The 10,000-nt window shown below is 44.1% G+C and overlaps 1 protein-coding gene across 11 annotated transcripts in view; it reads left to right on the top strand.

The window, feature by feature from the left end:
- The window catches only part of LOC113806436 (homeobox protein PKNOX2), a 391,258-nt gene that overhangs the window by 99,554 nt on the left and 281,704 nt on the right, over positions 1-10,000 (top strand). Inside the window, exon 1 of one of the 11 annotated variants that reach the window (XM_070137880.1) lies at positions 5,149-5,196. The exons of 9 other annotated variants lie outside the window; for them this stretch is intronic. The gene's annotated coding sequence lies outside the window, so the exon portion shown is untranslated. Of the gene's footprint in view, positions 1-5,148; positions 5,197-10,000 lie in introns of those variants that run through there. One more of the 11 variants, XM_070137873.1, reaches the window with a different exon arrangement.

The raw sequence follows: 10,000 nt of genomic DNA, 5'->3' as shown, positions 1-10,000 counted from the left end.
AGATTTTTAGCATCTTAATTTGTCTGAAGTGTTGCCAAAGTAACTATAATTAATCATCCCCGAACGAACTTGATTAAATGCGTAATAACTTTTGCAGAAAGTAATTACTCAAGCACTGGTCCCTTATGCATGGATGATATAACCTTACAATCTGAAACTTTCCTCGAGTATCGTAACTAATAAAGCCCCCCACCCTCCCCCTCCCCCTACGAGGCATTAGTCTTAAAGGAACGGAGGAGGGTGAAAAAAAAATAATAACCATTATAATAAGAAGGCGCGAGAGATCCCTTTTTGGATTTCGTAATTACACGCGACTCGTCAAAGCGGGACCCAAAAGCCGCGAGACACTTGTTCCGTTAGCTTATCGTTCACCCACAACACCTCTCTCCGAGATAACGTTAAGAGGAATATTATAGTGAACAAACTGACCCTTTAGCGAGCCTGGTACAATCCGCCGTTAACAATAGCAATGTTTTCCAGTAAGTAAACGCGTATAATTGTGCTCATTGTAGTTAGGTCGGCTGGCGATATTTCCTTGCGTCAGGCGCGCCATCCTGTCTGGAAAGGACTTTATTTGTCGTATAACACTTCTGCTTTATCACCCTGGTCAAGTTTATGCCTTTATTTATCATGGAATTTATTTAATGGCGTTATGATTTGACATTAATGGAGTGCAGTGAAAATTAAATGATTCATTGTAATAAGGAAAAGGGGGTCTATTTAAAAGCATCACTGGCAACCCCTTCAACTCGTTTGATCTAAATGCAGCGTAATTGTCCCTTCTCTGATGAAATTTATCTTTCGTCTTGCGCTGTTTCCACCCTTATGTCCCCCGTTTGTAAGTGTTATAATTGCCCGCGCCTCTCCGGGATTAGAGCGAAGCCTGCCCGTGCCTCTCAATGAGTATGTATATTTGTCCGAGTTTTATATCCTGTAATAAAGAGTTTTAAAGTGGGATAACACGGAAAGATGCCCCTAACTGCTTTCATTGTTGTTTTCCTAAGGCGTTTTTTGAAGGTTTAGATTTCAAAGGAGGTCGAACGGAAAACCCGTAGAAGAGCGAAGAGAGGGAATTGTATCTAAAGAATTTGTAGACATTGCCGGATGAGAATTGATTGCTGGAAGGATGCTTCGGGAGCCGTCGTCCTTTACACAGCCTTTCGCTTTTTTTCCCGCGATAGAATGGTGGAAAAAGTGAGAGGAAGAAAGGGAGAAAGAGAAAAAAAATGGAGAGAGAATAGTTTAAAAAAAGAAGGGGACTTATGTGTAGACTTGTCATTTGTTGTTAAATAAACGCGCGAGTGAGGGATGATGCCGTGTGTAAATGGTGCTGGGAATCAAGAGTCGACCGCATTGCTAGTCGTCCGAGAGCTGGAAATTGCTTGCGCCGTAGAGGGCTTCTGGGTGCTCGTGACGGCGCCTTTGTCCTGTATGCCCGGCGCTGATGAAAGAAGCATTAGACGATAATGATTTTCAATGTGCAGCGAGATAAGGAAATAGAGAAGTCGGCTCCGTGTGTGTGGGTGCGTGCGTGAGTGTGCCTGTGCGTGTGGGCGAGTGTGGATGTAGATGTGGATGTGGATGTGTGTGTGTGTGTTTGTGTGTGTGTGTGTGTGTCCGTGTGTGTGTGGGTGCGCTTTTGGTAATTCATTCGCTTTCCCAGTTTTTCTTTACTTTTTAAAAAATTTTCGTTTAGTTTCAGTGATTTTGGTAAAATTAGATAAGGATTCCTTGTTTTCCTCGTATTTAAATTGTGTTTCATGTATTTTATCCGAATACCTTTGTACATCACAATAAATCCTGAACATGCGCGAGTGTCTTAAAAATACGAAATGTTTTGAAGAAAACACCCATGACAAAGTGGGAGTTGTCCTTCATTTTTTTTCATCCCCACATTTCCTCCTCTCCTCCTCCCCTCTTTCCCTCTTCCTCTTCTCCTTGGCTACACACAAATACGGCCGGGGATGCTCATGTCTCCTCCCCTCTTCCCCTCCCCCCCTACTGCCCTCCCTCCCCTGCACTCTCCCTCTCGCAATAATAATGTATTCAATAACCATTAAGTCAGTTTGGGATGATTTTCACGCGTCGAGTTTAGCACAGATTTGTTTCGAAGGGAAAGGGAGGAGAAGGGGGAGGGGGCTGGAAGGGGGCTTGGGAATAGGGTTGAAGAGGGTTTGGTAAGGGGCGGAGGGGTTTGGGAGGAGGGGGGGGAGGAAGGGGTATCCAGAAGCCCGTGTTGGATTTCGTTAGTATTTATATAACACTAACGAGGCCTAGTCGTCAGGTCCATCCACGATGAGGAGTTTACGTCAGTTGCGTCGGTCAATACAGAGACAAGCTAAGTCCAGATGCGACATCGTCTCTCGGGGTGGGGGAGGGGGTAGGGAGGGGAGATAGGTAGGGGTGTAAGGAAAAGGGGGAGGGAGGGGAGGTAGGTGGGGTGATAGGGGAGGGGAAGGGGAAGGGGGACAGGAGATAGGTAGAGGTGAAATAGGAAAGGGAAGGAGGGGAGGTAGGTGGGGTGAATGGGTAGGAAAGGGGAAAAGGGAGATAAGTAGGGGTGAAATGGTAAGCGAAGGGGAAAGGGGAGGGAGGGGGAGTTAGGGTGAAAAGGAGAAAAAGAGAGTGGGGAGCTGGGCAGAGGCGAAAGGGTAGAGTAAAGGAAAGAGGGAGATGGGGTTTAAAGGCTAAAGTAGGGGGAAGGAATAAACAGGGTCTGTGCTTGAGGATTAAGGGTGGGAGGGGAGGTTTAAGGGCGAAGGGGGCCGAGGGGTCAAAACAGAGGGAGATGGAGAAACAGGGTTATACTTGGGGCTGAGGAACAGGAACTTATTGGTGGCAAATTTCATGACTTCGAATAAAATTGTATTAATCCACGCTAATTAGTGGCGGATCATTCGAGATTACGCTCGAGTTTCATCCATTAATAAGAAAAAAGCTGCACGGAAAAAAATTATGTCCCTGAAACTGGGCAGAGGGGAGGAAATTGGGATACCTTTTCGATCTTGAAATTCAGATCAGCTGCACATTTTTTGCAACATTTTGTGTGTGAAGTATAGGTACTTTGTTAATGGAGTGTACTTGACCATGTGTTTCTGTGGGTGGTATAATGTATCGACCTTCGTTTGCAATGTGATGAAGTTTTTTTTTTATGTGATGTCCGATGGGAGTGATTGTATAGATATTTTTCTCATTTGTTTTTGGATGTCGGGGTGATCAGGTCAGTATCTGCAACTTTGTTTATTTTCGTTTGTGCAACTTGAGCCGAAAACTGAAAGAAACCCGGAGGACAAAATGAGAAGAAATGCTCACGCGATATTTAATCAAGGCGAAGGAACAGCCAGCGACTCCCGCGCGAACGTCGAGCAGAAAGAAAGACGATGACGAAAGTAAGAGAAAGAATCAAAGCAAAAATTTCTGAGATTTATACTCCATCTGGCATTAGGACTGCCGGCTAAGGGAGAACATTAACTGAGGGGACAAAAAGGGCGGACAAAACCTCCTTCCCTCCTCTCCCCTCTCTCTCCCTGGCTCCTCGCGCCCCCTCTTCACTCCCCCTCGGCACCCCTTCTCCCCTCTCTCGTGCTGTCTGCCAAATCTTGGCAATCATGATTTTAAAATACGTCGAGAAAATGCTCTCCCGTTTACTCAGTCATCTCCACGGCAACATGCAGCTCTTATGTCAGGGGTGAGCAAGGGTCAATCTCCTGTGCCATAACCAATTTTAGGTAGGGGGATACGTCTCTTTTAGCTGCTCTAAAAGAACAATCACGGAAACTTGAATTTGAATTTGGCGGGGTTTACGACACACCCTCGCCTCCTCCTCTTCCTCCTCCCCCTCCCATCATCCCACCTCCCCCGCTCTCTCTTTCTTTTCCCGTCACTTCCTTTCTCTGCGTCTGTCTTTTCCATCCTCGTGTTCCCCTTCCCTTCTCTCCTCTACGTTTCCTCTCCTTTCCTTTTCTTCCCCGCCTTTTTCTTCACTTCTCTTGTAGACTTTTCCTTCTTGTTTTCTTTTCCCTCTCCTCCCTTCTCTTCTGCCTTCCCTTTTCTTCCCTTCCCTTCTTCCCTCTTCCTTTCCCTTTCCATCTCCTCCCATCCCTTTTCTCCTGCCTTCCCTTTCCTTCCATTCCCTTCTTCCCTTTCCCTTTCTTCCTTTCCCTTTCCCTCCTCCCTTCCCTTCTTTTCTGCGTTTCGTTCTTCTCGTCTCCTTCTCATTCCCTTCCCTTCTTACCCTTTCCCTCTCCTCTCCTCTCCTTTCCTTTCCCCTCCCCTCCCGACCCTTCCCCTCCCGACCCCTCTCGCTCCCCCATACACTTCTCAGCACCTCTTCACGATAAACACTTAAGACTAGTTTAGCTTTACACGGTCTTCAAGTGCCTCACGATTGCGCTGATTAGCCATATATTCTAAGGTCGAGGGCCATTTGGTGGGGAGACTTTTTTTTCTGGCGTTATTTTCGTTCAGTGCGTCAATGATACATCGGGTGAGTATGTGTAGTTATCTGTAGTTAGGGGTATATTGGACTTAAATGATACACAATGGCTGAGATTATGTCCAAGATCCCATGGATTAGGGTAGGAGAGGGGGAATACGTTACTACGTTAATATATATGTATATGGGCAATACAACGAGTTTATGTGTGTGTATATATATATATATATATATATATATATATATATATATATATATATATATATATATATATATATATGTATATATATTGATATATATAGATATATATGAATACATAGAAATATACATAAACGTATATCTGTGTATATATATATATATATATATATATATATATATATATATATATATATATATATATATATGTATGTATGTATGTATACATACATACATACATACACACAGATATATGTATATGTATATAAATGGGTGTGTATGTGTATATATGTATATATATATATATATATATATATATATATATATATATATATATGTATATATATATAATGTATATATTATATATATTTATATATGCGTATGTGTGTGTTTGTCTGTACATATATTATCGAACAGTGTATATATATATGACATAGAATTAGATATAAAAGGATTCTTTTTGTTTTAGCACATTCTTCCATGTGTATAGTTTCTAATCGTATTTATTTCTGTTCACAGGTGAGTGGGCGACCAGTGTTGCAGACCATATTCTCCTCCTTTTTGCGGTATGTTAATCGATTTTTGTTTTTAATAAGGTTATTGATTAATCCCATGATTAAGGATATGAGAGAGAGAGAGAGAGAGAGAGAGAGAGAGAGAGAGAGAGAGAGAGAGAGAGAGAGAGAGAGAGAGAGAGAGAGAGAGAGAGAGAGAGAGAGAGAGAGAGAGAGGGGGGGGGGTAAAGAGAGATAGAGAGAGAGGAAGAGAAGGAAAGGAATGAGAACATGGATAAGAGGAAATAGACAAGTGAAGAGGAACAAAGACAAAGACAAAGAATGGCAGAAAGAAAGAGGAAAAAAGAGGACAGATAAAACACGGCAGAGAAAAAGAAAGGAACAAGTTCAGAAGAGAACAAAAAGAAGACGCAGAATGTCAAAGTGTTTGCTGACGGTCGGCTGTTGCTGAAGCGGCGAGCGTGCCTGAGGTGTCACCAGGTCGGTGGTCGGGCGGTGCTGTTGACACGTGACGTCAGCGCAGCGTTCCCCTCCCTACGTGATAGGACACTTTCATTTATTGAGATAATTGGATTAATTTTGACGACCGGGAAAGATTTATTGCTGTTGATTTTGAACTATATATTTTGTTTTGCTTTTATTGCTGTTTTTGTTGTTGTTGCTGTGCGATTGACGTCATGATGATTTCGTTTTGATTTCGATGAAGTCTTCATGGTACTGGTTTGGAGATGGGTCTGGATTGCTTATAGGCTCGGATACCACACACACGCACATGCACACACGCGCGCGCGCGCGCACACACACACACACACACACACACACACACACACACACACACACACACACACACACACACACACACACACACACACACACACACACACACACACACACACACACTCAGAGGCACACACATACACACTCATTCACTTTTGTCTGAGTTAAAATTCCGAAATGTTCTCCCCCCCCCCCTTAAAAGTCCTTTTCCTCGTGGAGCTTCTCATCTTTTTCCTCCCCTTACTGCTCTTTTCCTTCTTGTTTTTTTTCTGCTTCTCTTTTCCTTCTTATTTTTTTCTATCTTTCTTACACCTTTTCCTTTTTCCTTTTTCCTTTTTTCCTCTCCACCTCCTCCTCCACCTTTTCCTTCTCCACCGTCCATACCCCTCCCTCCTTACTCTCCTCCTCCATCATCCACTCCCCCACTCCATCCTTCCACACATCATCCCCTCTTCCTTCCACCCTCCATCCCCTCCCTTGCCACTCTCCCCTTCCGTTCTCAGCCATGGTAAAGGTGCGTCCGGCCGCCATATGTTTGGCAGGTGTCTCCGAGGTGTTTTTGTGGCACCCGTCGCTCCCCTCTCCCCCTCCCCACCTCTCGTCCTCTCCCTCTCTTCCCCTCCCCACCTCCCCACTTCTCCCTCTTCCCCTCCCCCTTGTTTCAGAGCGCGCACCTCACCGTCAACACGGTTTGTTCTTCCTCCTCCCTATCATGATTTATCTGGTAGGGATGCTGTGCTGGTGGAGGGCGAGGGAAACGGGTGGGATGGCAAAGGGGAGGGAGAGGGAGAGAGAGGGAGAGAATGAGAAAGGGAGGGAAGGATAGAGAGAGAGAGAGGGGGTGGGGGAGAGGGGGAGAGGTGGACAGAGGGACAGAGAGGGAGGGAGAGAGGGTGATTATAGATATAGGGAGACAAAAAGGGAAAAGAAGGGAAGGGAAAGGAAACAAAAGAGAAAAAAAGAAAGAGGTAAAAAGGAGATGGGAGGGAGGAAGGAAGGAGGAAAGCATTAATGATTAGAATATAGATGGATAATGAAGAAGCAGGATGATGTTCGAATATAGGGGTGTGGAGGTAGACTAAAAGAGATAAATGAATGGTGGAGGAGAAAGAGAGGAATGGAGAAACACGGATCGATGGAGAGTGAGAGAGAGAGAGAAAGAAAGAAAGAAACATACGAGAAAGATGTGTAATTAAGAAGAGGAGGATTAGAAAAGATCGGAAAAGAGAAAGTGGTAGAGAAAAAACGGGAAAAAAGCTTCCCGAATAACTGATAAGTTTCTTTCCACAGTTACAGAAATAGTGTTCACAAAAACATCTCTTTAACGAAAAAAAACTTGTAGTCCCTCGTACATATTTTTCTATAATGGAAAATGTTCGCCCGCCCCTCGTACACAAAGCGAACGACCGACCTGTCTACCATGGCCACAGTTAAGGTGCTTCTACGTCTGCTATACTTCAGCGTTCCGTCATTCTTAGTGACCGTAGGTGAGAGAAATGGTAGTTTTTATCCACCATGGAAAATGCGAGAGGCCCTCTTTTCTACCGTGGATGATACGAATGGCATTCATCACTACCATAACGAGGGGAGGACGACGAGTCTTATATGGAGAAAGGACACCGAGACTCGTATCCTGCCATGAGTCGCGGGTCGAAACCACGAATCCCACCACGAACGGCGAGGCGGACCATGCACCCTGCCATGCGTCGAAGGATGACAAGACCTCCGCTCTCTGCCACGCACGGAGGAGGCGAGGGGCGGCGTGAGCTCCCGATGAGCGGCGTGCTGGGGGTCTGGGGTCGCCTTATCGGGGTCAAGTCTAATATAATCTCTAAGAAGTCTTATGAGATCATCCACAGTGCCAAGTGCATCATTCTTATTCACACCCACGTCGGCCCCGAGTCACTTTTATGAGCCAGAGGAGCAGCGGTGATGAAGAGGGGGAGAAAATTCCTATATAATTGGGAATTGGAAGAGGTGGATGATGATAAAGAAGAGCTGCAAGGGGACGTTGTCTGTGTGTGTTCTCCCTTTTTTTAGTCCTCGTCTGCAATTATCAGGAAGTTGAGGAATTTTTGAAGGGTTGTTGAATGTTCGTTTTTTGGTAATTTGTTATTTCGTGTTTGGTTTTGATAAGGATAAACTATTTCCAATACCCCCAGCTTTATGTACCTCTTGTCGTCATTCTTATTAGTAGTAGCAATATTAGTATTAGTGTTATTATTGTTATTATTTTTAGCAGTAGTAGTAATGTTTTGTTCTGTTAGCGTATATGTATTATTGATCACCGATTCGCTGCAGCCTGTTCTTAATTAAGACGCCTTAAGCGAGGACACGAACGTATTTCATTCTTCGTGATAAGTTCACACCAAATGTCGTCAGCGCCTCCACACGTAGCGACGGGATCTACAGAGTGATGAACAGATAGGCAGATGGCAGGAGAAGTAGCGATTGCCACTCTCAGTTACAGTAAATTTAGACAACACTGTCATCATATGGTACGTGGCGAGAGGGCGTTGAGGAATAGAAATATTAGTTACACGAGTAAGGACAAAAAGAGTTTGTAATTAAAAGATAAAAAACAGGAAACCACCAGGTGCCCCCTCTTTCTTCCTCTCTCAGTCTGACAGCACGTAAGATATGGCAAAAATAACACATCTATTTTGGCTAAGTCATAAGCTGTGGATGCAGGTACTGTAAGTCCACCGCGGGGCGGGTGAAGTTATATGAGAGAAGATGGGATGGTATTGTGTCGTAAATATGAGTGAGGCTGGGCTCTGGAGGTGCAAGGATGAGGCTGGGGAGTTGTGGAGGCGCCGAAGAGGTAGTGAGGAGGCAAAGCTATAGAGGAAAGAGGATAAAGCCGAGAAAAGTTGTTGAGGCTGCGTGGAGACCAAGGTGTGAAGGTGAGCCAGTGGATCTGGAGTGTGGTGCAAATTCTACAGTTTGGTGTAGGGATGAAACATGATGTCAGGCGTATGAATAAAAGGGAGAAGGAGAGGGAGAAAGAAAGAGAAGGGGAAAGGAAAAGGGAGAGGGAGAAAGAAAGAGAAGGGGAAAGGAAAAGTGAGAGGGAGAATATGAGTATAAGTATGAGTGGGTAAGAGAGATAGAGAGGGAGAGAATAAGTGAGTAAGAGAGAAAGAGAGTGAAACGGACACAAACAGAGACCGTGACGGGGAGATAGGTAGACTAAACCGAAGAGGTAGAGACGAGGTTGCCGAATGTGAAGAGACGAGAAGTTATTGGGTTGTAGAGACTCAGGTATCATCGTTTGAAGACCAGGCTTAAGAGCTGTAGATGAGATGCTGTGTCAGCGGAGAGGCGGCGCAGTGGAGGTATAAACACGGGGGTTATGAGGTGTGGAGACAGGGATCTAAACAAATAGTCAGTTCATTATGATGATACTGGGTGTGCTAGGATGGACATGTAGGTTATAAGCAAAAATGTGTCGGTGGAAAGGTAATTCGAATAATTCAGATCAAACTGGGAGGATGTTTTTTTTACGTAAGCGAATGTGAGAGTGAAGCTTGAAAGTATATATTAGAAAAAAAAGGATGCTGGTGAAAAAATAATAGATGAACAAAATAAGATATAAAATAAAAAAGAAATGAAAACAGAAGTTAAATAGGATGCAGATGGTAGCAGCTAAAAATAAAAGGCAAGCTCTACTGTTCACTTTGTTTTGCGTTCATGGGCGACAGAACAATAACAAAGTATATTGCGCAAGAAAACGACACATAACGCATTAAACTCAAGTATATTCGACGAACATATTGACATCGGGGTCGGTATAAAATAGACTCGCCTGTCACGAGATTCATGGATATCCAATCGGACGAATGTTAATTAGATCCAAGAAAAGGAAAATTAGAGTGATCGAGGACGAGGCAAGGCTGAGCAAATTAGGCCAGGGTAGATCAGGGCATTGAAGGGGAGATAATGGAAAATGGCAAAATGCTGTAAGGAATATGATAATGTGATAGTGGAAGAAGACCCACTTGGAGCAAAGTATAATGAATATGGCTAAAGAATAATGGATTATGGTAAAAGGGGGAGGGAAAAAGATCTCAATAAA

This window comes from Penaeus vannamei, chromosome 23 (assembly GCF_042767895.1).
Source record: "Penaeus vannamei isolate JL-2024 chromosome 23, ASM4276789v1, whole genome shotgun sequence".
Classification (NCBI taxonomy): Eukaryota; Metazoa; Arthropoda; class Malacostraca; order Decapoda; family Penaeidae; genus Penaeus; species Penaeus vannamei.
Note: the sequence above shows the minus strand (reverse complement) of the source record. Positions and strands in the feature narration are given on the sequence as shown.